Source organism: Trichosurus vulpecula, chromosome 2 (assembly GCF_011100635.1).
Source record: "Trichosurus vulpecula isolate mTriVul1 chromosome 2, mTriVul1.pri, whole genome shotgun sequence".
Classification (NCBI taxonomy): domain Eukaryota; kingdom Metazoa; phylum Chordata; class Mammalia; order Diprotodontia; family Phalangeridae; genus Trichosurus; species Trichosurus vulpecula.
Genome location: NC_050574.1, coordinates 112,772,927 through 112,799,720, shown reverse-complemented (window position 1 = coordinate 112,799,720; position 26,794 = coordinate 112,772,927). Strand labels below are relative to the sequence as shown.

The window sequence follows — 26,794 nt, the reverse complement described above, 5'->3', positions numbered from 1 at the left end:
GGATATATCAAGGGAATGTTCAAGCTGCCCACATGTTTTCCTTTGCCCTCAATATATCATCAACCCATCTTCTGTTCCTAACATATATATGCCTAATGACATATTTTGCTCCTGTACCTTAAAGACTATCCCAGCAGGTATTATCCTAGATTTGTCTTCACTTTCACTCAATGAGCTTTAGTAGTTTTATATTACTTATGGGATCAAATATAAAGTCCTCTATTTGCCATTTAAAACTCTTGACATTTTCCCTTATACTACCTTTTCAGCTTTTTTTTTATATTTTACCTCACCTCCATTCATATTTTGTTCCAGCTATATGAGTCAACTTGTTCTTTCTACAATATTGCATTTCATCTATGCCTTTGCCCTGCCTTTACCTGATTCCTGGAATGTTCTACCATCCCAATGTCAACTCTTATATTCCCTAGTTTCAAGATTTAACCCAACCATCACTTCCTGTAAGAAGCTTTTCCCAAAACTCTTCCAGCTAGTGCCTCCCAATCTAAGATTTCCATATATTTACTCTGCAGATATATTGTATGTACCTATTTATATTTTATTTCTCACATTAGAGTATGAATTCATTGAGGGCAGTAACTATTTTTGCCTCAGTTTGTATACCCGGTGCTTAGCAGGGTGTCTGCCACATAGTACACACTTTCAAAATGTTTATTGAATGTCAATGAGGTCTTGGTTTAATAGTAGAAGAGGCATTGCTAACAAGCTATAGAGATCACAAAGAAAAGTTTGGTAAATGCAACTTTCTTGACAGCTACCAGGAAAGGCTTCAAGATCTAACAAAAAAAATCCTGATTTACCTGGCAGGGACTAAACATCAGCCCTTCTAATGGCAGTTATTTCTATAGGGCATAGCAACCTAAAATATTTGCCTGGAAAAAAATGATATTTATTAGCTCAGTCATGAAATGATGATGAAACAATTTGAAAAAAAAGTAATCAATAACATCTTGCCTTTGGGGAAAAAAAGTGTCTGTATAAATCCTGTCCCAGATATTTAGGCAGCGGAAAGATAGTTGGACAAAAATGCCATCAGGTAGACATGGTCAGTGAGAATATGGACAAGGTGGAGAAGCAATATGGTATAAAGGAAATCCACTAGAGTTGTGAACTGGTCCAGTCATTCTGGAGAACAATTTGGAGCTATGTCCAAAGGGCTATAAAACTGTATATACCCTTTGACCTGGCAACACCACTACTATGTCTGTATTCCAAAGAGATAAAGAAAAAGAAAAAGGACCTATTTGTATAAAAATTATTTATAGCAGCTGTTTTTGTGGTGGCAAAGAAATAGAAATTGAGGGGATGTCCATCAATTGGGGAATGGCTAAACAAGTTGTAATATATGATTGTGATAGGAATAAGGAGCAGGATAGTTTCAGAAAAACCTAGGAAGATGTATGTGAACTCATGCAAAGTGAAGTAAGCAGAACCAGAAAATAACAGCAATATTATAATGATGTTCAACAACAGAACACTTAGGTACTCAGATCAATACAATGATCCAAGACAATTCCAAAGGACATGTGATGAAAAATGCTTTCTGCCTCCAGAGAGAACTGATGAAGTCTGAGTGAAAAATGAAGCATATTTTTGGTTTTACTTTATGCTTCTTGCTTTTCATTGTTTTGTTTGTTTTTTGCAACATGGATAATATGAAAACATGTTGGTCATGACTTTATGTGTATAGTTGATATCATAGAACATGCCTTTTAATGAGTGGGGGAGGGGTAAAAGAATTTGGAGCTCAATTTTTTAAATAAGTGTTGAAAATACTTTTTTTGTTTAAGAAAGGAGACATGATGCTATAAGGCCTCAATTCATATCTGACAGTTGTGCATCCTTATACAACTAATTAATTTCTATGAACTTCAATTTTCCATATGTGAAACAGACATGATGATACTTGTCATACTTACCTCATAGGGTTGTGGTGAGGAAAATATATAGTAATTTTCAAAATGTTAGAGAAATATTTGTTATATACAGACAACAAAGGTAACAAAACGTCATTGTTCTAGACTTTTGATAGGTTAATCATTAATTCATATCTTGGCATGGTCAAGCCTAATCCTCAAAGGCATATTAATAACTGCTAGTATTTATATACTGCTTTAACATTTATAAAACACTTTACAAATATTATCTTATTTGATCTTCATTACAACTCTGGGAGGCAAATGCTATTTTACATTTTTAGGTAAGGAAACTAGGGCAGAGGTTAAATGACTTGCCTACTATCACACAGCTAGTAAGTATCTGAGGCAGAATTCTAATTCAGGTCTTTCTGATTCCAGGCCCAGTGCTCTAACTACTGGTCCATTTCACCACTTGATAGATTAAAAAACTCTCAGATATGTGACCACTGTAGATATAACCATATAATTTTACATTTAGCATGTCACAGAAAATTCATAGAATGGAAAACAAAAGCTTCGTGTTCTTCCCTCACAATATTTTGCAACATTATTCTGTGTTTCTTCAAAACATTTAAAAACATTAATTAATGAATCTCAAAGCACAACAGAGTAGTGACAAAAAAATGTACTTTTGACAATTCCACTCATGTTTTTCTCATTTTTTTCCTCGCTGTAATTATCTCTAGCTGCCTCCATTTGAATATGTGACAGAACCTATATCTCCTCCTCTAATGAAGCTTTAGTTCTTTTTATATTACACACAGAAACTTATGGTAGCGTGTCTAAGTTGCTGATTCTTGCCATTTCTTTTCTTGCATCAAATGTCTGTTTATACACACACACACACACACACACACACACACACACATTTATATATACCACTTTAACTCAGGTCCTCTTGATGTCTCACCTAAATTAAACTAGATTATCGCACTAAACTCCTAATTGGGCTCCCTGCCCCAAATCTCACCCCACTCAAATCTTAAAGTGCCAAAGTAATTTGTCTTAAGCATGGATCTAACCATGAGATTCTCCTACTTAACCAACTCTGGTGGCTTTCTATAACCTCTGAGGAAAATATAAATTATTCAGGTTAATATTTAAAGCTCATCACAACATGGAACAACTTTTCTTTCCAATCTTGCTGTATGTTACTTATCTTTCTGTCCACTGTGCTGCAGCCAATCTTTCCTTCTCTTTTTTGTCTTTCAACTTGAGTCAATCTTTTCAATGGCTGTCATCCGTGCATGAAATATACTCCCTCCTCACCTCCACTTTGAAACAAAACTCTCTCTTTCTTTAATATACAGTTAAAAGACCATCTTCTACATTAAGCCTTTCCTGAACTCAATCTATTGCCAGTGCCTTCCCTTCATGACTAGATGGTATTTATTTGTATTTTTTCCCTCTGTAAACTTCTCTATGTATCTGTTCTCCGTACAGGGTCTATGTACTTTGAGATAGCACCCATAGTTCCCCCACCATTTATATGTAGTCTTCCCTCATTAGAATGTAAGCTTGAAGGCAGGGACAGTATTTTTGCCTTTCCTTTTATGCCTAGCCCTTAGCATGGTGCCTGACACAGAGTAAGTATTTAATAAATGCTTGTTGGCTGACTTATGCAATGCTACTTATCATGACTACTGGTCTCCTTCATTCTCCTCTGCTCTTCCCACCCACTCTTCTTCATGTTTCCTTTGCTTGTAATGTGTCCCACTGTTAAACCCCATGCACCCTTATTCTTCATTCATTCACAAACTTCTAAGTCTCAACCCTAGGTCACACCAACATCTACATTCACTACTTAAAGTGAATCACTGAATGTCACTAGAGAAAGCTACATGATTGGGCTTACTGTTTCTAGTACATATTTATGTTATTTAATCTTAATTATACCTTCCCTGGTGCATGTCAATACTTTTATTTTCTGATAGACTCTGCTCACACTCCCCACAGCAATCATTCCCCAAATTTTCCCTTTTCCTCCATTCCTCTGTAATTACACAGACTCTTCTCACAACATATAAGGGGAGATCTTTCCTCTTACTTGAATTCACATTTAAAATGCTGAGCAGAGTGTCTGGAACCGAGTTAGCACTTAATAATTGCTTGCTGACTTGAATTGATGTGATAGATGGGTTTCCTGAATCCTAGGCACTAGTTTGAAAATCACTACCATATTATAGCAAAGGACTTGGGCTTGCAAGGTTAGAAATTCTCCATTAAGGTTGTCTCTATGAAGCTGAGAATCACACAGTTGAAAAGAATTTCAGGGATCATTTACTCTAAATCTTCCCTGACCTCTTGGTCAGGTTCCCATCCAACAATATCACTGATAAGTGATCATCAAACTAGAGAATGTAATAGTCCAGTGATACAGGTAGTACACCTCTTTTCAAGGCAGACCATTTTATTTTTGGATAGTTCTAATTATTAGGGGAAGTTTTTCCTTCATCAAGATGAAATCTGCTTCTCTGTATCTTTCAGTCGTTGTTTCTTTTACAATTCTCCGTAACTGGGCAAAACTTACCTCCTCTGTTTGAAATAAAATAGTAGTCAAATATTTGAAGAAAATTATCATACCCACCCACCCATCCCCGTACCACCAAGTCTTTTCTTCTCTAGGCTAAGTATCCTTATTTCCTTTGAACAATCCTCATATAGTTTGGGTTCTAGTCTTCTGATCATCTTGGTCACTCTTTTCTGGAATTATTCCACTTTATCAGTCCTTCCTAATGTTGTATTGGTAGTATCTCATTACTACCTATGGTTCATTGTGGAGTGCTTTGGGTAATCATAACAACTTCTTACTTGTGAAAATAGTGAGTTTTCTACCAAAGGATTTCAGGCTTTGTTAACCAAATAGTAAAGATTTAACTAAGACAGACCATCAAATCAGCCACAGAGAACACTTTGATAACATCTTTTTTCCCATCCAAGACCCCCTTAAACAATTAATCAATATAATTACCCACATTTCAGAAACTAATGTTCTCTTGACAATATATACTTGAAGTGATAAAAGATCGCATCTTGACATAAGCATGTCATTGCTTATGACATGTCTCTCAAAACTCCCTTCATAGTGTCCTGGAGCTCTGCTAGCCACCATTGCCTTGCTATACCTTTTTACCTACAGTTGGTGCCATCTGCTAAAGCTATTGCCTGTCATTGTGGAGTTGTCTTCTTTGGGTTTAGGTGAGAAACTGTTATTCTTCATTTGTGTGTATTGTGTGTGTGTGTATTTGTGTGTCATGTGTGTGACAATTCTCTCTTTCTGCTATTATGTGCAAGGAGGTGGAGCATATTAAGAATCAGTATTTTTTAGCTTGTATTAGAAAGGCTTCATCCCAGCCAGTTGATATACAAGACAAGAGAGTCACTCAAGAGGCTGTTAATACTCCACCGCCCCCCCCCCACCAAAAGTGTTCCTGATCTAAATCCAAGATGGATAAATATTTGTTTTGTTTTTTACTCCCATAACGTTTCCTAGAAGATGGTGACTGTCATATATTCAGTTTGAGACTTTGATAATCTTTACATTGGCACTTAGCAAGGATGGGGTGGGGGTGGGAGGATGACTGGTGATATTTACTCTACATTATTGTCTTCTTTGCAAAGATACCTGCCCTACTTGAAATTAAATGTTGTGCCCAGAAACAAACACAATACTTCCTATGCAATTTGGTCATAATATAATAAATTGGGACAATCATCTCCTTTAACAAGGCATAATTCCTTATTTACTACCAGGTAAGATAGCAGCAATCATTTTAGCTAACTCTCAATGATTTTGCAGTTCATTAAAATAACCATAATCCTTTTCAAAGGAAACTTTGTCTAGTCACATCACCCCTATCCTAATCATGAATTTTTGGACCATATTCATAAGACTTTAAATTCCACCTTATTATATTCAACTTATCATTCTAATCTGTGGAAATATTTTGGTATACTTATTCTGTCAGACAAGTTTCCCTTTTAGCTTTGTGACATGGCAAATCATGAGTCATTATTCACTAGGCTATGCCGTCAAATTAAAACTCTGGCATTTTTTTTTCCCTAATCAGGAAAGGCTTTGGAAATGGGCCTTATAATATTTTATGCATTTCTTATCTGATACTTAATCCAATAAAATTCATAGAAGGTTACAAGTATAGAAATTTGCCATATTGAGGAATTTGTGTAGACAGTCTAAGACATAGGATAAGCTCATGGGATCTGCATTAATTCAGTGCAATTAAACAAATATTTATTAAACCCTTGTTAGGCACAAGCCATTATACTAGGCTCAGTGCAGCCCAACTAGGGAATCAAAGGCTTTGTTTCACATCCCAGTCTTTTCAGGCCTAGATCTGTCATCTATTGCATAGCTAAAAAGAATGCCAATACTGAGAAAAATCACAGATTTTTGGAAGTATGAAGCATTTGAAATATTTATTTTCCCTCACTATGACATTAAAAAGAGAAGAAAAGTCTTATGAGAAGCTAGGAAGAGAGAGAGAGGGCATAAGTGAGGTCAGTTGAAATGCACAGGATCTGACAGCTTTTCTTGCTGTGATTTCATTTCCAATATTTTGAGGGCAGGGAAATTGCCTTAGTAAATAAGGATCTTTACAAATTCCAGGTATATTGACATAATTGGTCCTCCTGAAGGAATAAAAGTTCCCCCCATTCAGCTCATGTGTTTTGATTTCACTGGGAGTGTTTTTGCTTGCCTCCTAAACTCCTTGCCATATCACATTGCGCAGGCCTTTTCAAAGACTGGAAGGTGTTAGCTTAAAGTTAAATATAACACCATGAAAACTTCGTGACTTTTAAAAGGAAAAAAATAAACAATCCACAGAAAAACTTAACCATATATTTCTTTCAAAGAGCTATAGTTTGGTTATTTTTGTCCTGGGTTGTCTATTTGAGAAAGAATGATTAGGACCACTGTGAAAGGCCTAGAGCTAACCCTGTTGCCTGGAGCCTCAACCACTTCACAGAATAACCCAGGACTAGGGCCTTAGATATAAGGCATGATAAAGAATTGTAATTATCTGTTTTCAAACTCTTTACAAAAAAAGCGCAAATACCATTAATTTTAAAGGAGGAAACAGACTCAGAGAGAGGAGATGATTTGCCCAGGGTCCTAAAACTACTAAATATCTGAGCTGGGATTTAAACCCTTTTCCCTAACTCCAATGCCCTTCCTACATGACAGTTCCTCTTAAGATTTGCAAGACCATACAAATCCATGGTCCAGTCTAAGGATCAAATAGAGTTAATAGTAACCAAGACGGAGATCAAAGCCGGCAATTTATGAAGTAACAGGTCCAGGAGGATAAGCAAGAATATATGGTTTGAGTTAGTGATGTATGGCTTCAAAACTATTTTGGAAGGTTATGTGTATTGGGTGGGTGTCACAAAGAAGGGGGTAAGTAGTTGCAAAGAGCAAAACCAAGAAAAGAACACAGAAGGAAAATTATGGGAGCTTGACTAATAACAATTTGCTTCATACATATACTACACTCATCTATATTTGAGCATAATCCTGAATGAAAAAAGAATAGACATTTGTAAAACTGAAAGACTTTCAGGTATTTGTAACAAAAAGACCAGAACTCAATGGAAAATTCAATATAAAAGATCCAGAAGAAGTATAAGGAGAACATTACTGACTAATGATAAGGTATTCATTAAGGACAAACTCTGTGTGTGTGTGTGTGTGTGTGTGTGTGTGTGTGTGTGGGTATACTATGAAAACAATGTTGCTAGCAGCTGCTGTGGAGGTAAAAGATCAACAATAAGAGCACACAGTAGGGCTGCTAGCACAGATTCTTTTATCCGCTTTTCTAAGGAAAGCAACTTTAAGGGGTTAACAATCTCACTTTAAACATACATATATTATTCACTTAGTTCAGGGGAAAAAGTCAGCACACTGAACTTCTGAGCAAATACAAACAGAAATTACAAACAGAAAATATAAACAGATCAACAAACTGGCTTTTGTCTGATCGTAGCAATATATGCATAGTTACCAGAGAGAAAAGCATCACCATCTGGGTTTTCAAAGCCAGGGGGGCTTTTTCAACAGCTATCCAGATTCTCATCACCAACATTGTTTAGATGAATGTGCCCCCAAATAAAATGCTAACCTCAGAGTATTTACATACTATTTCAGGGTCAGAGAGCTTCACACTCCCGAGCACTTCACACCTCTCATGACTTAACTAGCAAAAGGGGGTGGGCCTTTCTAAAAACAAAGGCAAGACTCAATCAAAGGCATTAGATTGCCTTGATGCTGAGAAGCACTCAAAGACAAAAAAAGTCCCACTTCACTTGCCCTTACATGTATGTATGAATATGAATGCGTGTATATATGTGTGTATACATACATGCACATACATGCATGCTGTTTCAACAATCCAGCTAGCAGCTTCTGTGGGGGTGTGAGATCCACCAGCAACCAGCACCCAGAAAGCTGCCAACACACTGCAAAAGCATAGGTTCTTTTGATCTGCTTTAGTAAGGAAAGCAATGTTAAGGGGTTGACAAGCTTACTTTAATTCAGCATATAAATATCATTCACTTAGTTCAGGGAAAAAAACCAGCACCCTGAACTTCAGAGCAAAATACAAACAAAGTACAAACATCAACAGACAGACCTTGTCTGATTCAAATCCCAATGCATAGGTACCAGAGTTTAACAAAGTCTCAGCATCCAGGTTTCAGGCTGGAGGGCTCTTAGCTACAGCTGCCCGGAGTCTCCATCAACACCATCGCGAGTGAGAGCCCTGCGCAAATGGCTCTGTCTTCTGTTCTTATAGGATTTTGAACATCATCAAACGTCATCTAAATGACCAGAACTTAGGCTCCTATGATTGTCTCTTGAGTTAACCCCTCCCCTTAGGACCCTGGGAGGTTCATATCCACATAGGTTAGGTTAACACCTAATAGGGGTTAGAGCCTGGGGCTTAGCACTTAGTAAGACTCAATGAAATACACTGAATTACTCAAAGGAAACAAAAGCCAAACTCTTCAAGGGCACTTGGTTGAACTAAGTACTAAGAATCCATTTTGCTTACCAACACATATGCATACCTACATGTATGAGAAAATGTTATCAGTTATCTTAAAACTGTCATAATTACTAAGGTAGTTTGAAGGAAAGATTGGGGCTGAGTTGTATATGATGGGGTGATTCTAAAAATGAAATTGGGTAGGAAAAAAAGGTGAAAGGTAGGGCAATTATATTATTAAAATGGGACTTGAAAGAAAGAACTAATAGAGAGCAAGCAGATGGGGTGGAGGGCTGCTAATGTTGGAACCTTACCCTCATTTGGGTTGAAGAGGAAACAATGTATACATCCAGAAGGGTGTATAAGCCTTCTGAATGAGAAAATTGGGGCACAGGGTGGGGAGGAACTTTGGGGTTGTATGTGTTGATTGGGAAGGTAGGGGAAGAAAGTAGGGGTACTCTTGAAGGGATAGACAGGATAGGGAGCAGGATAGTAGGTAACAGGGATAGGGTAAAAAGAGAGGCTGATAAAGAAAATAGTGAGTAAAATAAGATGGAAAGAAATTCACAAATAGTAATTATAACTTTGAATGTAAATAGGATGTTTATAGCAGCTCTCCTTGTGGTAGCAAAGAAGTGTAAATTGCAGGGATCCCCATCAACTGGGGAACTGCTAAACAAGTTATGGCATATGGTTGTGATGGAATACTACTGTGTTATAAGAAATAATGAGCTCAGTGACCTTAGAAAGACATGGAAAGACTTATGTGAATTGGTGAAGAGTGAAGTCAGGAGAACCAACAGATCATTGTATACAGTCACAACAATACAGTATTATGAGAAACTTTGAGGGACTAAGTGATTTTGACTACTATAAACACACATTAAAAATAAAGGACATATGAAGATAGATGTTATTTGCATTCTGAGAAAAAACTGATAAATAGAAGAATGTATGGAATAATTTTACATACGCACACACAAATACACACACACACACACACACACACATATATTGGTAGCCATCTCTAGAGTGCAAGGGGGATAAGTGAAGAAAAAAAGGTAAAATTTATGATAACTTTATTGTGTGTTTAGAAGAAATAGCAAATTGTACATGGCAGATTTGCAGTTTCATGTGCAATCATCTTTTTTATTGTACTATGTTATAGAAATGTTTGCTTTATTCCATAAATTTAAAATTTAAAGAAAAATGCAAAAAGAAAAACCTTTACTTATACTATATTCATGGAGTATATTAATATTATAAAAATGAACAGTTTTGAAAGACTAAAGAACTCTAATCTTTGTAGTTATGAACCATGATTCCAGAGAACCAATGATGGAAAATAGTGCCCACCTTCTGAGAGAAAAGTGATAGACTAAAGATACAGAATAAAACACATATTTGGGGATATGGCCAATGTGGAAACTTCTGTTGCTTGATTATGTATAGTTGTTTTAATTTTCTTTTTTTTTCTCTTTCCTCTCTTTCCGGGGGGGTGGGGGCAAGGGAAGCAGCAAGGATAGAAATAGAAGGAAGATAAAATAAATACTTTCCAATTAGAAAAAAATAAAATTTAATTTAAAAGAATTAGCTCTTTGGAGCAACATTTTTTGGAAGTAGCTTGTAAAGCAGGCCAATATCTTCTGCTCACACCCCACTCTGGCAATTCAACTGGAGACAATGCGGCTGTAAACTAAGCTAATTTTCAGTATTGATAGGGTAGGAAATTAGTCAGCAAAACCTATATTTAGCAGAGAAGGTGATGATGTCTAGCTCAACGATAATTAAGATTTGTTTAGAATAATCTATAATGATTGATAATCTGTGTCTCAATGATCCAGAATTACTTGTATATCATTCTTAAATTAAGTGCCTTGGGATTCTGTCGCCACTCTTTCCTACCTTTATTACTATTCAACATTATAATACATGGTCTTCCTAAGTCCTTGTGCCCTTTACATTTTATTTTTTTTTTAGTTGTGATACAACGTTAAAGATCCCTTTGGTAATCTGGTGAAGATTTTGAACCCTTTTTCAAAATAATGGGAAATGCTAAATATCTATTAGAGGTTAGTGAAAATAATTCTATAGCCAAGTTCAAAGACATTCTGAAATCTATCCAAAGGGTTTTTTTGTTTTTTTGGGGGGGGTACAATGGGGGGAGGAATCCTCAGGATCCCAGGTTATTAACCCCTAAATTAAAAGTAAATTTATTAATGTTTGGGACAACTGCTTTTTGCTGTAATGAATGATGATATTCCTCTATATTTTTATGACCTTGGCCTCATGCCTTAAGCCAGATTTGACTTAGGTTTCTCTGACTTCAAGTTGAGCCTTCTTTCTATCCTGCCTCCTAGCTGCTTAAGGGGTTTGTTTTTCTCAGATCCACCCTCTCTCCAACTCCCATTCATCCCTCTAGTTCTATCAAGTAGGGCCACACCAAACAATTACAAATTCCTCTTATATACAATAACCAATCAATCAACAAGTATTTGTTTATTAAACATTGTGTTTCACTCATTGCGATAGTTGGTGGGGATGCAAATACAAATAATGAATGTATCTCTAATTTTCAGTTTACATTCTATACTTGAAACAATTATTATACCTGATCCCCAACCCAAGTCATCTCTTCCCTAGGCTAAATCTCCAGTTCTTGCAAACAATCCTTGTATATCATATCCTCCAGTTCATTGTCCTAGATGTCATCTTTGTCCTTCATAAAATGTTGGGACTTGACATCATCATGCAACAGGTGTTTTATGGACAGGGAAAAGTACTGAGGTACCATCATCAACTCGGTTCTGTAAGCTATGAATCTCACTACCCCCTTTTTTGTTCAGAAAGAGAAAAACAAAGCCATAGGACCACAGCTCTAGATCTAGAAGGAGAAAAAGAGGATATCTAGTCCAACTACTTTGCTTTATAGATGAGAAAATAGAGGCCAATGACTTGCCCAAAGTAACACGAATAGTAGCCATTAGAGATAAAATAGGAATACTAGAAGTACTGGTTTTTCTACTGAAATACTCTACTAAAAGGGAGAAAAAAATAGTCAAAATTAACTGATACAAAACAGCCTGTGACAAATTAAAAAGGAAAGTATAAAAGTACTACAAGAGTTCAGAGGCTTAAAAGGTCATTTCAGGTAGGGAGTCCAGTATGATGGAAAGTTTTTATAAAAAAAAAAATAGAACCTGATCTTGCCTTTCAGGGTAGAGAGGTTGACCACAGGCAGAGCTGGAGAGAACATATTACAAGCATTAGTAATAGTGTGTGCAAAGGCACTGAGGTAGAAACCCACTCCCTGTGAAGTATTTGAAAGGAGCAAGCAGATTAATTTCCTTGAAGTGCAGAGTAGATGGTAGGGTGTGCAAAAAAATATATTTGAGTACGCCCAAATGCTATAATTCTGTCATAAGGTGAAAAAGAGAATGATTTGAAGGGAACATCCTCCTCTTGTTTCACAAGAATACTAAAAAGATAAATAATAATATTTATCTTCCTTCTAGAATAGGGTCTTCCAAGAAAACATATACTTTCTCTGTTATATGTTATTTGCCACATCATTTTGTCACTTCTCATAGCATGCTTTGTATAGATCCCATCCTGACTTTCATAAACACAGGCCTCTCTTCATCTTCCCAAATATTTGCACCTTTCCCCAAAGATTAGTTTTTATTTATTTTGTAGATACTTAGGTTAAACTTCACTTATGCCATAAGGAATAACAAATATGATGAATTTAGAGAAACTTTAGAAGACATTGTGAAGTTATTCAGAAGGAAGAAAAGTATAGCCTATCAAAGAAGCTATGTGATAAACAATACAGTGTAAGTAAAGATAATCTAAAATGGAAACAAACTCATGTCAAACACAATGGACAACTTAGATGCAACTTCTTAAAGTCAGGTACAGAGCCTTCTTTTCCGTTAAATGGTAGATTACCAAAAAACAAAAATAATGTACCACTAAATATGACCACTGCTTCATGTGTTTTGCTTAGCTATTTGGGGCAACATACTCCCTACAGAGCCTCTTTATTTCTTGGGATCTGTCAGATCAAACAAAAATATCCCAAAAAGATACAAAGAAAGCAATTCATTTTCACATACTTATGCTAAATAATGTATGAATGTTCTGTTCCAATGGATCTGTGATCTCATCATTGTTAGTACTCTCTCAGTAGTCACAATATCAATCTATTATTGCCTTTTCATCCTATGTGGCTCCTTTGTCCTATGATAAATTGACCACAGGGAATCTATTTAACATATGAAAGGCTCTGACTTAGATACCTTGATATTTTGTGGATGACAATGAAGCGCACATGTTGTCCATTGGTTATTGAGGAATGTTTTTATGTGATTGTCCTACCTTCTTTAATCATGCATCTCTCTACCATCATCTTATAACGACACTTCCTGTGGGCAGCTTTCCATTGATTACATGTTACAGACAACACAGACCCTCTTTGTAGCTCTCCATTGCCGTTTTTGATCACCTACAACTTCATTTTTTTGATGACTTGGCTTGGTTCACAATTCTCAATTATGTAGTGTCATCAAAATCATAGTGATACTCTTACCTTGAGTATTGTAAGGATAATCAAGCATTTATTGAATGCCTACTGTGTGACTAGAATTTTGATATGCATTATGAATAAAAATAAGTATAAGGAACTTGCATTGCTTAGGAGATTACAATCTAAGGATGATATAGGCATAGCATGATAAAACTTGAAGAGATTTCTGATTCCATTTATTGTAAAGCTTCTTAACCTAGGGTCCATGAACTTTTTTTTCTCCTAATAGTAATTATATTTCAATAATTTGGTTTAATTTGAAATCCTATCAATTTTATATAGGTAAAAATAGGATTCTAAGAAATAACCCATAAGCTTCACCAAATTGCCAAAGGAGCCCATCAAATTAAAAAAAAAAAACCTTTAATAAGCTCCAGGCCAGAAAAGATATTTAACCATATTTTATAAAAGATAATGTTTTAATTTTTAATTTTAATTTAATTTTCAATTTATTTTTAATTTTTATTTTATTATATTTTAATTTTTCATTTTAATTTTTAAATTTTTATAGGAAATTTTAATCCTAAATTGTGGCACATTGTGATCCTCTAAGAAAGGAGCTCCTAACTTCTATTCTGTCATAGACCCCTATGGCAGTCTGGTAAAAACTAAGAGAGAGAGAGAGAGACAGACAGACAGACAGACAGACAGACAGACAGACAGACAGAATATATGTATGTGTTATGGACCCCAGGTTAAAAACCCTGGTTCTAAGGAGATGTATTAGAATACATTCTTCTATAGTAATGGCATAAATTTGGATAATGATTTATCAGTAAAATATTCCATACAAAAAGCATGCACCAATAATTCTATGTGACAGAACAAACCATGAGACTACGCAACCATTCTGTTGTAAATCTGACATGTCATCTTAAGTTCTAATGGATAAAAATTTTATACTCTGATGTTAGGATGTATGTTTCTAAATTTGCAAGGAATGATAAATTCACTTTGGATGGTATTACCCAAGTTCACGCTGGGTATTATGGCCCTATTCAGTATATCCTAACATAAACTGTGCAAAACACTGTCTTCAGAAGCTAAATATGTGAACTACAATGTCTTTGTTTGGCAATTTGTATTCTGTGGATAATTATGCAGCAGTGCTTATGTATACCCAATCGCAAGCATGGAAGTATCATCATAGTCATGAAGCATTAGGAAGAGATTATTTCATAGCAAAAATAACTTGAGCTTTTCCAGTTGTGCTTCAAGTAACTATTAAGTCTGGCAGAGTAGTTTATGAAGAATAATAATGAAAATGCTTAGTTGCTGCCACTCTTCCTGAGACTAGAAGAAGCATTCTTGGCATGTAACTTTTTTCCATAACATTGAAACATCTAAATGAACGTTACAAGTTTTGGGCTTCATTGATTAAATTAGCCTGAAAAGTAACCTTAGGGCAATGGCTCAGTCCAAAGACTAATATTTTTACTTTTTGGTTTAATGGTATCTGATTATTGCTGGATATGCTCCTTTCAAAATTAAGCTTGAGCGTGTCACAACAATCAATCGATAAACATTTATTAAATAACTACCCTGTGCCTAGCCCATGGTGCTAAACTCTGTCTGTAAAAGCATGTCTTATGAAGTAATACTTTCTTGGAAGGAATTTACATTCTAATGGAGGAAACAACATGTGCCTATATACATTCATAACTCACAAGTATAAAGTAAATGTATACAAATCAGTAAAAGACAAGGTAGCTTGGGAAGAAGTATTCTGGCTGTTGGGGCAAAAGAAGGGGAACTTGGGAAAACTTCCTGAAGAAGTTAATGCATAGCAAAAGAAAGAAGGGTATTCTATGAAATGAAAGGGAAAAGTGGATATATTCCAAGTGCCAGTTTAGGGTTTCATTGATTAAACAAACACCTAAAATAATCATCTTTGTTAGCTCATCACAGTTCCCAATTAGAACTGAGTAAAAATTGGGTTATCACACCTCCTTGAATCAAAGTCATTGGGTGAGAGATACAATTATATTGTGAGGAATATTGATCTGAGAATCTCCAAGATGAATTTTTATGATCCGGCAGCAGAGAGGAAGGATTGGGTTCAACAGGAGCTGAGCTAGAAAGGACTGCAATCCTGGGACAGAGAAAGGAGGAAAAGAAGGTAGGACTAGGCTAAGGCAGTGATCAAACTATGCCAGAAAAGGTCAGTCCTATAGGCTACCAGGAGACTCAGGTAATGTATATTCCAGTAGTACTCACTAACTCAAGGACTGAAAAGAGTTCTGAGAAAGAGGTGCACTTTTCCCCCACTTTCTGCTCTCAGTGCCTGTTTATCTGAAGGCAATTTTAAAAATCCACCACTTTAGTCTAATAACCTATTATTGTCTCATTCACAAAAAAGCCAGGAATAAAAAAGAGATAGACATCATTTTAAATTAGAGTCAAAACTTTGCCTAAATGTTAGGAATTTTCTTAACTGGAGGCTCAGGATTATTGTGATTGTAATTTTAACATTTTATCTAAAAATAATTCCGTAAAGCACATAGTTCTATTACAAAACGAAACTATGTGGACCTTCAGGGACCTTATATTGGTGTCTTCTTAAAAAATTTATTTTAAACTCAAGGACCACAACACAAATACAGAATAGAGAAAAGAAACAAAATCATGTCATAAACTTAAATATTGAAACAAATACAAAGTAAGAAAGAAAGAAAAGGCATGTCATGTGCATAGCAGAACATGAGAGGATTCAAAATATGTAACAATATACAAATTTTCAAGAAAGGCTGTATGATAAATAATACACATCGTATTGAGAATTATCCATTGTTTCTTTGCTTCCTTATGAGTTTTCTTTACTTCTCTGCTGTGCACGTTTTTTTTTACTTTGTTCTTTTTTCCCTCCCCCACCTCCCCAAGGCTACAATAAAGTTTACATATGTTTCTCTACAGCTATAGATATATACATACACATATACACATATACATACATATATAGACATATTCTTTCCCAAACAAATTATATTCCTGATCTTTGTTTTATGTTTGTGCATATCTCATGTTTCCTATCCCTCCTGCCTCCTCTACTTTACTTCTACCCACTACCTTTCCCTCCTATTACTAGCCTACCCCACTCTAAGGATCCCTCCCCTATCCTCCCATTCCCATAAATCTAAATACCCCCCTTATTACTTATTCCCTCATTATCCCCTCTAAAAATTCCTCTCTTATCCTCTCTCCTCTCCCTATGACCCTATTATTTTATTTCTTCTGAATTCAAGAGACTTTTATGCTCTTCTAAATATACAGGTATTGTTCCCTCTTAAACCCATTCCCGATGAAAGTAGGTTACCAGACCTACCAACCCTCCTCCCCCAGCTAATTCCTCTGTATCCATTCTTCCTCCTGAATCTCATTTGTATAAAATAATTACTCTTTTTAGCTGTTCCTAAATGGTTTTACTTTTTAAATTCATATCATAGTCAGGTTTATCCCAATTTTTCTTATGAGCTACCCAATTATTAATAAGAATCTTAAACATATATTTTATATATATAAAAGGTAAACAGTCTGTCCTTATGAATCCCTTGTAATCAGTCTTTGGTATTTACCTTATAGTTCTCTTGGTTCTTGTATGTTGAATCTATTAAATTCAGGATTTTTTTAAACACGGTCTTGAAAGTCTGGGAGTTTATCAAATATCCATTTTTTCTTCATTCAGGATAATGCTTAACTTTGCAGGGCGTGATATTTTTGGCCAAAGCCCCAGTTCTGCTGCTCTTCGATACATTGTGTTCCAAGACCTGCAGTCCTTTAATATCGCTGCCACTAGGTCTTGTGTAATTCTAACTATGGCACCATCATTTTAAAATTGTTTTAATCTTGATGCTTTTAATATTTTATCCTTGAGCTAGAGGTTTCTGAATTTGACTATGATATTCCTATGAGTTTTCTTCATATGATCTTTTTAAAGTGGTAATCAATGAATTTTTTTTTCTATTTCTACTTCCTCGCCCCCCCTCCCCCACCCTTGTTCTAATGCTTCATGAAAATTTTCTTTATTTCTTGTATTATTGTGTCAAGATTCTTTTTTTATCATAATTTTCAGTTGTTCTGATTATTTATTGGGGGGGCAGGGCAATTGGGGTTAAGTGACTTGCCCAAGGTCACACAGCTAGTACAAGTGTCAAGTGTCTGAGGCCGGATTTGAACTCAGGTCCTCCTGACTCCAGGGCCGGTGCTCTACTCACTGCGCCACCTAGCTGCCCCAGTTCTGATTATTTTTATATTTCTCTTCTTGATCTATTCTCCAAATCTGTTGTTTTCTTATGTTTCTCTTTCTCTTCTATTTTTTTCCTTATTCATATTTTAATTATTTCCTGATCTCTTAAAATTTCATTGGCTTCACTTTGCCCAATTCTAATTTTCAAGGTGTAATTTTCTTCCTTAAGATTCTGCATCTCCTTTCTAATTTGTTGACTTTCCTTTCATAGCCTTCTTCTTTTTCTTGTATTATTCTTTTTTTTTTTTTAGTTTTTTGTTTTTTCCTGCATCTCTGTCATTTGATTTTTAAAGTCTTTTTAAGATCTTCTATAAATTATTTTTGGACTGGTGACCACTTTAGGTTACTCTTTAGGGGTTTCTTTATTTCTATTTCCTCCTCTGAAGAGGAACCCTGGTAATCTCTATTCCCAGAATAGCATGTTTGGGTTCTTTCTCCTTTGCCTGTGCATTTTTTGTGGTGATAGCTTGATTTTTGTAATCATCTCCAGTCCTGGGACATGGAAAATGGTGCCTCTTGCCCCAGATCCTCAGTTCTCCCCTCTAGCCTGGAACCAAAGCCAAACCTCCAACCTCCTGTAAGTGCCCACCCAGGGACTTTCTGTCCCACTGCATCTGCACTCACCTGGCAGCCTGTTATGGTTACTTCTCACCTCCCCCCCCCACTTTTCACCCTTCACAGAACAACTGCATCTGGCATGCCTCATCAGCAGAGATTCCCTCAATCTTCCTGGGCTCCAATGTCCAACTCCCCTCACTATCCCAGGGTGAAAAGTTTCTGTGGCTCAGGCCAAAGCAGTCTCTCAAACCAATTAATCCCAGGACTTGCTGCTTGTTGTTTAAGGAGCTTGAGTTTGTGGTCAAAAGGGAACATAGCCTAGAGGTGTTTACTCTTCCCAGGGACCAAACCTCATTTTACAGATGAGAGACCTAAAGCAGAAAGAGATTAAATTACGTGGCCAGGGTCACACAGCTATTGTCTGAGGCAGGATAGAAACTCAAGTCTTCCTTACTCCAGGTACAGCACTCTAACAAATGTGCCACTTAACTGTCTTGGAGGGAAATATGTGTGGGTCAGAGAAGTATGTTACTTTAAACTATTTTAAGGCCTGTTCTTTCAAGGAAGATTTGAAATTGTTCTATTTGGTCCCAGAGGACATAACTAGAAACAATGCATCAACGATATAAAAAGGCAGAGGGTGTTAACTAGGTGCTCTCTCAGTTAAAGTATTCAAAGAAATGTTATATTACCAATTGTAAATATATGTTGTAGAGGGTGTTCTCATTCAGGAATGGGTTTGAGTAATTCTGATGGTACGTATAGATTCTTCTGTTCTGAGCTTCATAGTCCCATTTCTAATTATACAATGGATAGCCTTACTTAGATGTTGTATCACACCTGGTAATTTGTGGGGTTTCATGCATTCCTGGCAATAATCCTAGACTGTCCTGAAACCAAATATTGAGCCTAGACTGTCTCAGGAAATTTATATAATTATAAACTCACCAATATGCAAAGGTTATCCCCGTTTTCCACCCTTACCTAACTCCCCCCCCAAAAAATAAACCAAAGAGAAGAGGAAAAAACATATAGTTCATTTCTCTTTTTGCCACCTTTTCTGGCCTTTCAGGAGAAACTCATAAAGGAGTAACTACAGCAGCTGAGGGTTCCAGAAATCCCCCACAATGCAGAAACACCCTGAACAAATTCCTACTGCTTACTTTAGTAAACAAGTAAGTTACATAATACTATGGAAAACAGGCTATACAGTTAATCTTTAATCTTTCCATTTATATATGATCTGCCCATGAAAAAACAAAACAAAAACAAACACATAAAGTTGATGATGTGGTGAAGCTCTCCTGTGAGTAGCTTCCAGTTCTCCTTCCTGACTATCATTCTTACTGGCTACCTACTATCCCTGTCCGTAGTGCTGACAAACTTCAAATTTGACATGGCTGAAACAAAACTTATTTTATTTTTTCTGGAATTTCTGCCTCTTTTTCAATGACTTTTTCTACCAGAGACAATATCATTCATCCAGCCTCTGCTATTCAACATTTTTTTTTGGATTACTGGGCTCATGTTTCTCCCTCAATGTGAATAACTTTTAAATTTCCAAGTCCTATGAATTTTCATAATACTCATTTTTGCATCAGACTTTTCCTTGATTAACTGGAGAGATTTCTTGTCTTTGCTATTCTATTATTTTCTTCTATTTTTTTGCATTGCACATTTAAGAAAACCTTCTTACTTCTCCTTACTGTTTTCTGGAATTCTGCATTCAGTTGGGTATATCTTTCACTTTCTCCTTTACTTTTAGTTCTTTCCTCAATTATTTGTAAAGCCACATCAGAAAGTCATTTTGCTTTCTTGCTCTTCTTTTTCTTTGCAATGTTTTTGTTGCTGCCTCCTATACAATATTGTGAACCTCTGTCCATAGTTCTTCAGGCATTCTATATACCAGATCTAAACCTTACCAACAAAGGTCAGAATAGTCAAAGCTATGATTTTTCCAGTTGTAATGCATGACTGTGAGAGTTAGATTATAAGGAAAGCTTCACTCTATAGAATTCACACTTCCAAATTGTGGTGCTGAAGAAGACATTTAAGAGTCCTTTGGAAAGCAAGGAGGTCCAATCAGTTAAATTAAAAGAAATTTATTTCTTTTAATTTACAAAAGAAAAGAAATTAATTCAGGCTATTCACTGGACCTTAAATACTCTTGCCCCAAAATGAAAACATGAGACTCATTGGAAAAGAACCTGATGTTGGAAAAAACTTAAGGCAAAAGGAAAAGGGTACAGGAGAAGATGAAACAGCCAATATGAATAATGGAGGATTGAAGGGTCTGGTATACTATGATCCATGGAGTCATAAAGAGTCGAACACGACTGAATGACTCAACAGCAACAAACAAATTTTTCATATGTATTTTTTTATGAGCATGTTGTATCCCATATTTGAATGAAATATCCTTAAGGGCATTTTTGCTTGCTTTTTCTTTGTATAACCAGTGTCCAGCACATTGCAAGAAATTTGCAAATGTCGATTTATTGATCAATTTCTTTGTATCTCTAAGCCATATCTTCCATCTGTTATATCTTCCCTCTTGCCACTGTCAGCACCCTGAGCACCACCTGTGTACATTATTACAATCACTCCTCAGAAGGCATTCATACTTTTTTCAAGATTAATCTATTCTATTTGTAGATGTGGTCATCTCACTCACATGCTCAGAAATGTCCAAGTGAGGTTACACTATTTTGGAATCCCAGATTCTCCACAATCTGGCATCATCTTTCCTTTCTTTTTTTTAACTTTTTTTTGGGGGGCAGGGCAATTGGGGTTAAGTGATTTGCCCAAGGTCACACAGCTAGTACATGTGTCAAGCGTCTGAGGGTGGATTTGAACTCAGGTCCCCCTGACTCCAGGGCCGGTGCTCTACTCACTGCGCCACCTAGCTGCCCATCATCTTTCCTTTCTAGTCTGACATTATATTATTCCATGTGCTATATGACTCAGCCAAGATTATTTTCCATTCTTCTAACCTTCCCCATAGTTTACTACCTCTGTGCCTTTGTTCACACTGTCCCCAGAGCTTTGGATATATTTCTTTCCTCATTTCTTCTATGATATAGCTTTTAAAGCATAACTTTAATGTCTTCCATTCAAATCTGAATTCTACTCCTAGGTTTTTGAATGTTTCTGTTGAATATGATTTAAAATCCTATTATTATACTCCCTTATAATGCATTTATCATTTATTATTTTGTATTATCATTATCTGAATCTGTTCTTTTCTGTTAAAATGTAAAGTCTGTGTACATAGAGAACATTTCTTATCTAAAGTTTGCATCTCTCTAGAGACATTTTAGATGCTTAGAAGTGTATTTGATTAAAAACAAAATAAGAAGTTATAGTATAGAAGAGGCAGTAAGACTGAGTGGAAAGAAGTTTGGATGGGGAGTCATAGCATTGTACTCTCAAGAACAGCTTAAAAAAAGAGATTTCCTAGTCCCACACCCCATAATTATAAACATGGGTAAATTGAGGCACAAAAATGTATGACCTACCCCAAAATGTATGACCTACCCCTACATTCACAAAATGTAGAAATAGAGACCTGTAACTTTGCTGTTTTGGGAAAACATCCTCTAATAAATTAGATCTTCACCTTTTCCTGCAGCTTGGGGGTCTAAGAGACTGTCAAGCACTGCAAAATTCAGTGAGTTGACGGGAGTCATGCAGCCAGTCTTTGTCAGAGGAAACATTTGCTCTCAAGTGCCTTTCATTCCAAGACCAACACTCCACTCATTATGCCAGGCAGCTTCAATATGGAGTATATACCAAAAATATATATATTTTAGAGGTAGGACACAAAAAGCTGGAGACATTGGAAAATTTTTAATAAAAAGGTAATATTTATCCCAAGTCTTGAAATAAACAAGGGATTCTGTGGGGCTGAGATGAGGAATGATTACATTTGAGAATGGGGGAACAGCCAGTGCAAAGGCATGAAGAAAAGAATCAGAGTGCTTTTGTATTTCTAGCACTTAGCACAAGCTTTGACACATAGTAGGCACTTGCTTGCTGCTTACAGCGAGAAGCTTATTGACTGACTAACAGGCATGGAAAGACAGAATAAAGCTATTTTGTGAAGGTATTTAAATTCCAAAGAGAGAAACATGTGTTTCATCTTTAGTTTGAGAGTCTCTTAGACTCCAAGTTTTAGAGGCAATAAGGAGCCACCAGAGTATTCTTGATCACCATCAACCTATGTTTGAATTTGAGTAAATCATTTTATGTCACTGAATCCTCAATCTGTAAAATAACCACCCTAATCTCCCTTCATCCCAGAGAAGTTGTGAGTACCAAATGGGATAATGAAAAAGCTTTGTAAACTCAACAGTGTAAAGGAAATAAACTTAGGAGGGACTGGAGAACTGAGGAGCAAGATTCCAGTAGATAGATAACAGTAGTAAGTAGATAGAGTTCAATGATCCTGGATCTGTAATGGTAAGAAACATATGGTCCATCTAATCTACCTACTTCATTTCATATATGAGGAAACTGAGGCTCAGTGAGGTTTAGTGATTAGCCCAACATCATAAGCATCAAAGAAGAGATTTGAAGTGAGGTTCTCTGATACCAAAGCCCATGCTCATCCCACTTCATTGTTGTTGTTCAGTCATCTTCAGTTATGTCCAAATCTTTGTGACCCCATTTAGAGTTTTCTTGGCAAAAATAGTGGAGTGGTTTGCAATTTCTTTCTGTAGCTCATTTTACAGATGAGGAAACTGAGGTTGGATTTGAACTCAGGTCCTCCTGACTCCAAGCCTGTTGCTCTGTCTGCTGCACCACCTATCTGCCCACTCATTCCACTATTCCATGGCATTTGACTTGAGCTCATACCTATCCTCAAACACCTGATTGGCTAAGCCACTCTGAACAATTCACTTAATCTCAATCTATTTATCTGCAAAAAAAAATAGGTACAAAAATAATTTCATGATGTGGTGTAAAACGTACTGGATTTAGAGTCAGAAAACTTACCTTCAAATCCTGGTTCTTCTACTTACTATCTAAGTGATGATGGATAAGTCACTTAAACTCCCTGGGCCTCATTTTCATCATCTGTAAATGAGATGGTTGAGCTAAATGGTCTCTGGTGTCCCTTCCAGTTCTTGATCTACATATGCAAAGTGATTTACCAAGCTAAAAGTGTTGTACAAGTATCAGCTATTATTAGGGTAGAGAAAAAGAGAGGGAGTACGTCATTGGGTTTGAATGGGAGCCAGGACTGGAGTAAGCTCTAGAGAAAATCTTGCACTGAAAAAGGAAAGGATCTAAAAGAGGCACCAGATGCCCTGAGTCAGAGCTAAATGACAGGCAGTTGGTTTGGAAGGGGGTCTTTGTATGATCAGGCTCTTAGACCTTGAAAGATCAATACAAAAATCAAATGCATTATCACTGTTTACATCCCAGTCACAACTGTGTGAAAATCTTCAGCCAAGAAGGAGCCTGGCTGCCAGTGATGGATGCCCTGTTTAAATGATGCCTTTGAAAGCTTTCACAAGGTTCTGACAGAAGACTCACTGGAGAATAAATGACTTTCCTTTAAATTACAAGATCGAGGCTGAGGAGACAGTGTGAATGTCGGACTTTAAATTCAATAGATTTCATGGAAGCAGCACTAAAGAGTAATCATTAAAGGGGAGATGGAAGGGGCCCAAATGTCAGTGACCCCAGGAAGTTTGACCTGCCTGGAATGAAAGCTAGTGCATTTAATTCTGAAGGCTTTTTCAGCTTCAAACTTACTGCGTTGTCAAAATGTCTAAAAATAAATTGATGCTCCTCTAACATTCTAAAAATTGAAATGGCAGAATAATAAATTAGAGAATGATTACTCACAGTTTCAAATTATTTCTCACATTTGTCAAAGGAGTTCACCACTATGACCCTTGTAAAAAGTAGGCTCCCTTAACAGTTACGATTTTTTTGTTTCACAAAACATTTACTTCTCGAGATAATTGAAAAGATATTTTTATTTAGCATATAGAGACCTGAGTTCAGTCCCCATCTTTGCCACTGACTCACAAAGTTACTGTGGATCATCTGCGAAATGAAAGAAAAGGGAGAGGACCTGTGATTTCATTGGTATAGGGAACTTCTTAGTGTGGAATTACTCCCTACCAAAGTAATTCTGCCCCTTCTCTACACCTAGCTGTAGATATTTCCCTGGAGCACTGAGAGAATGACTTACCCAGGATCACACGGCAAGCATCTGGAAGAATTTAGACATTAAGCTATTTCTTTCTGGCTCAGAATTTATTTACAATATTAAATCCTTGTTGAATGCCAACCATCATACCTCGAGTATGTAAAAAGAAGTATTTGGCACATTCCACAAATTCATGAATCCTACCATTTCAATGAGGAAACAACATATCCATACATAAAAAGGCAGAGAACAGTAAAATAATAATAAATAGTTAATAAGACAAGAGTTGGTTTTGTGATTTTATTGGCATAAGGAACTCCCAAGTGAGGAAAATCTTTCTACAAATTCAGGGCAGCATCTTCTTTGCAACTTATAATCTTAGATAGTTGCCTAGAGCACTGAGAAGTTAAGTGACTTGCCCTGCATCACACAGCTAATACAGAAAAAATTTTACACATACACACACACACACACACACAAAGATGTGTGTTTATTTGTGTCTAATGGTAGTCATCTCTAAAGTGGGGCAGGGGGAAAGAAAAAAAAAGGGAAAAAAATTTACAAGACAATTTTATTATATATTTAAAAGGAATAGCATAATAGATTTGCAGTTTCATGTGCAATAATCTTTTTTAAAAATTAAAAATTAAAAACAAGTCTGAGGCAAGACTTGAACCCAGGAGTTAGAGACTAGTCCTCTATCCTCTAGACTATACCATGTTCTAAAAGCAATGTTATGTATCCTTAGTGCTGCAGGAGTGTGACAAAGAGAGGCAGCATGGTGTAGTAGAAAAAAAAATAACAGACTTAGAGTCAAAAGATGGGTTTGAATCCCCACTCTAACCTTCATGACTATGTGACCTTTAGCAAGTCATTGCACTTTTCTATACCTTTATTCTTTCTCTATGTAATATGAGAATAACAAGCATTACTCCTTAACTTACAGGTTTATTTTGAAGAAAGTGCTCTGCAAACCTAAAGCATTGTTGAAATGTGACCCTTTTTATTAACAGAGCTATATGATTTATTAGAGTGAAGCCTCCATAGAAGGTGTGGTTGGTAGGATAGGCATTTATATATCACCTACTATTTGCCAGGCACTGTACTAAATACTTTACAAGTATTATCTCATTTGATCCTCACAACAACAACAACAGCAACCTGTAAGGGAGGTCCTGCTATTTTCTCAAATTTACAGTTGAGGAAACTAAGGTGAACTGAGGTTGAGTGAATTGCCATGGGTCACATAGTTAGGTTATGTGTTTGAAGCTGGATTTGAACTCAGGCCTTTCTGACTCCAAATCAGGTACTCTACTTTACCACCTAATTACCTGAAAATCAGAATACTGAAAATTAGAAAGGGGAAAGAAGGGAACTCTGGTTGAAGTATAGAACAGGGACAAAACCATTCAGGCAGATATTCACAGAAAGTGAGAAGACTGGTCTGATTTGCACGATTTATATTTGAGGACTAATGGGAAATTAAATTTGGTCAATAATATAAGGTGCAATTGTAAATAGTTTTGAATATCAGGAAGAGGAAACTTATTTGAACCCACATAAAATGAGGGGCTATCAATCAATGTTATGAAAAGAGCAGTAACTTTTGAGGCAGAGGAACTTGACTTGAGGTCCAACTCTATTGCTCACTAATTGTGTCCCTTGAACAATTCACTTAACGTCCACAGGCCTTTGTTTCCTCATCTATGAAGTGAAAGAGGCTCAATTTCTAGTGTCCCTTCCATCTTTAAACCTTTGATGTTTTCCTATAACTCTATGATCCATTTAAATTTGTTGCTTATTTCATGCAAGATATTAAATGAGGATATGAAAAAATATACATTACACAGGGCCTGTTGTCAAAGAAATTTCAACCCCATAATGTGATATGCCCATAGTTATCTCATATGGTATAGCAAGATAAGAATAGTCTAAAGGCCAAAGTGCTATGGAGAAATTTGAGGAGGAAAAAAATAACTTTTATCTGGGGTGTCAGGGAAGGCTTCATTGCTTTTATTTCCTGGAATGAAATTTTAAAATATATAAACTTTATACTTAATAAGATAGAGTTGAAAATTATGTGTGGAGGGGATAAATTTTAGGTGTGGGAGATGGAATAAGCAAATTTATGGAAAATCATGAAAGAAGGATTTAGGGTAGCCTGGTTGGCTACACTACAAATTTGATGAGATAAAGCCAGAATTCTAGGTCGTATCCATTTTTTTTTGAAGTCTTGATTGCCAAGATTTAGTGTTCCTACTGTATTTGAAAGGAAGTTAGGAACTACTGAACCTT

General features: G+C 36.2%; 1 pseudogene; it reads left to right on the top strand.

Moving 5' to 3' along the window:
- The window catches only part of LOC118836715, a 65,715-nt pseudogene that overhangs the window by 13,841 nt on the left and 25,080 nt on the right, over positions 1–26,794 (top strand).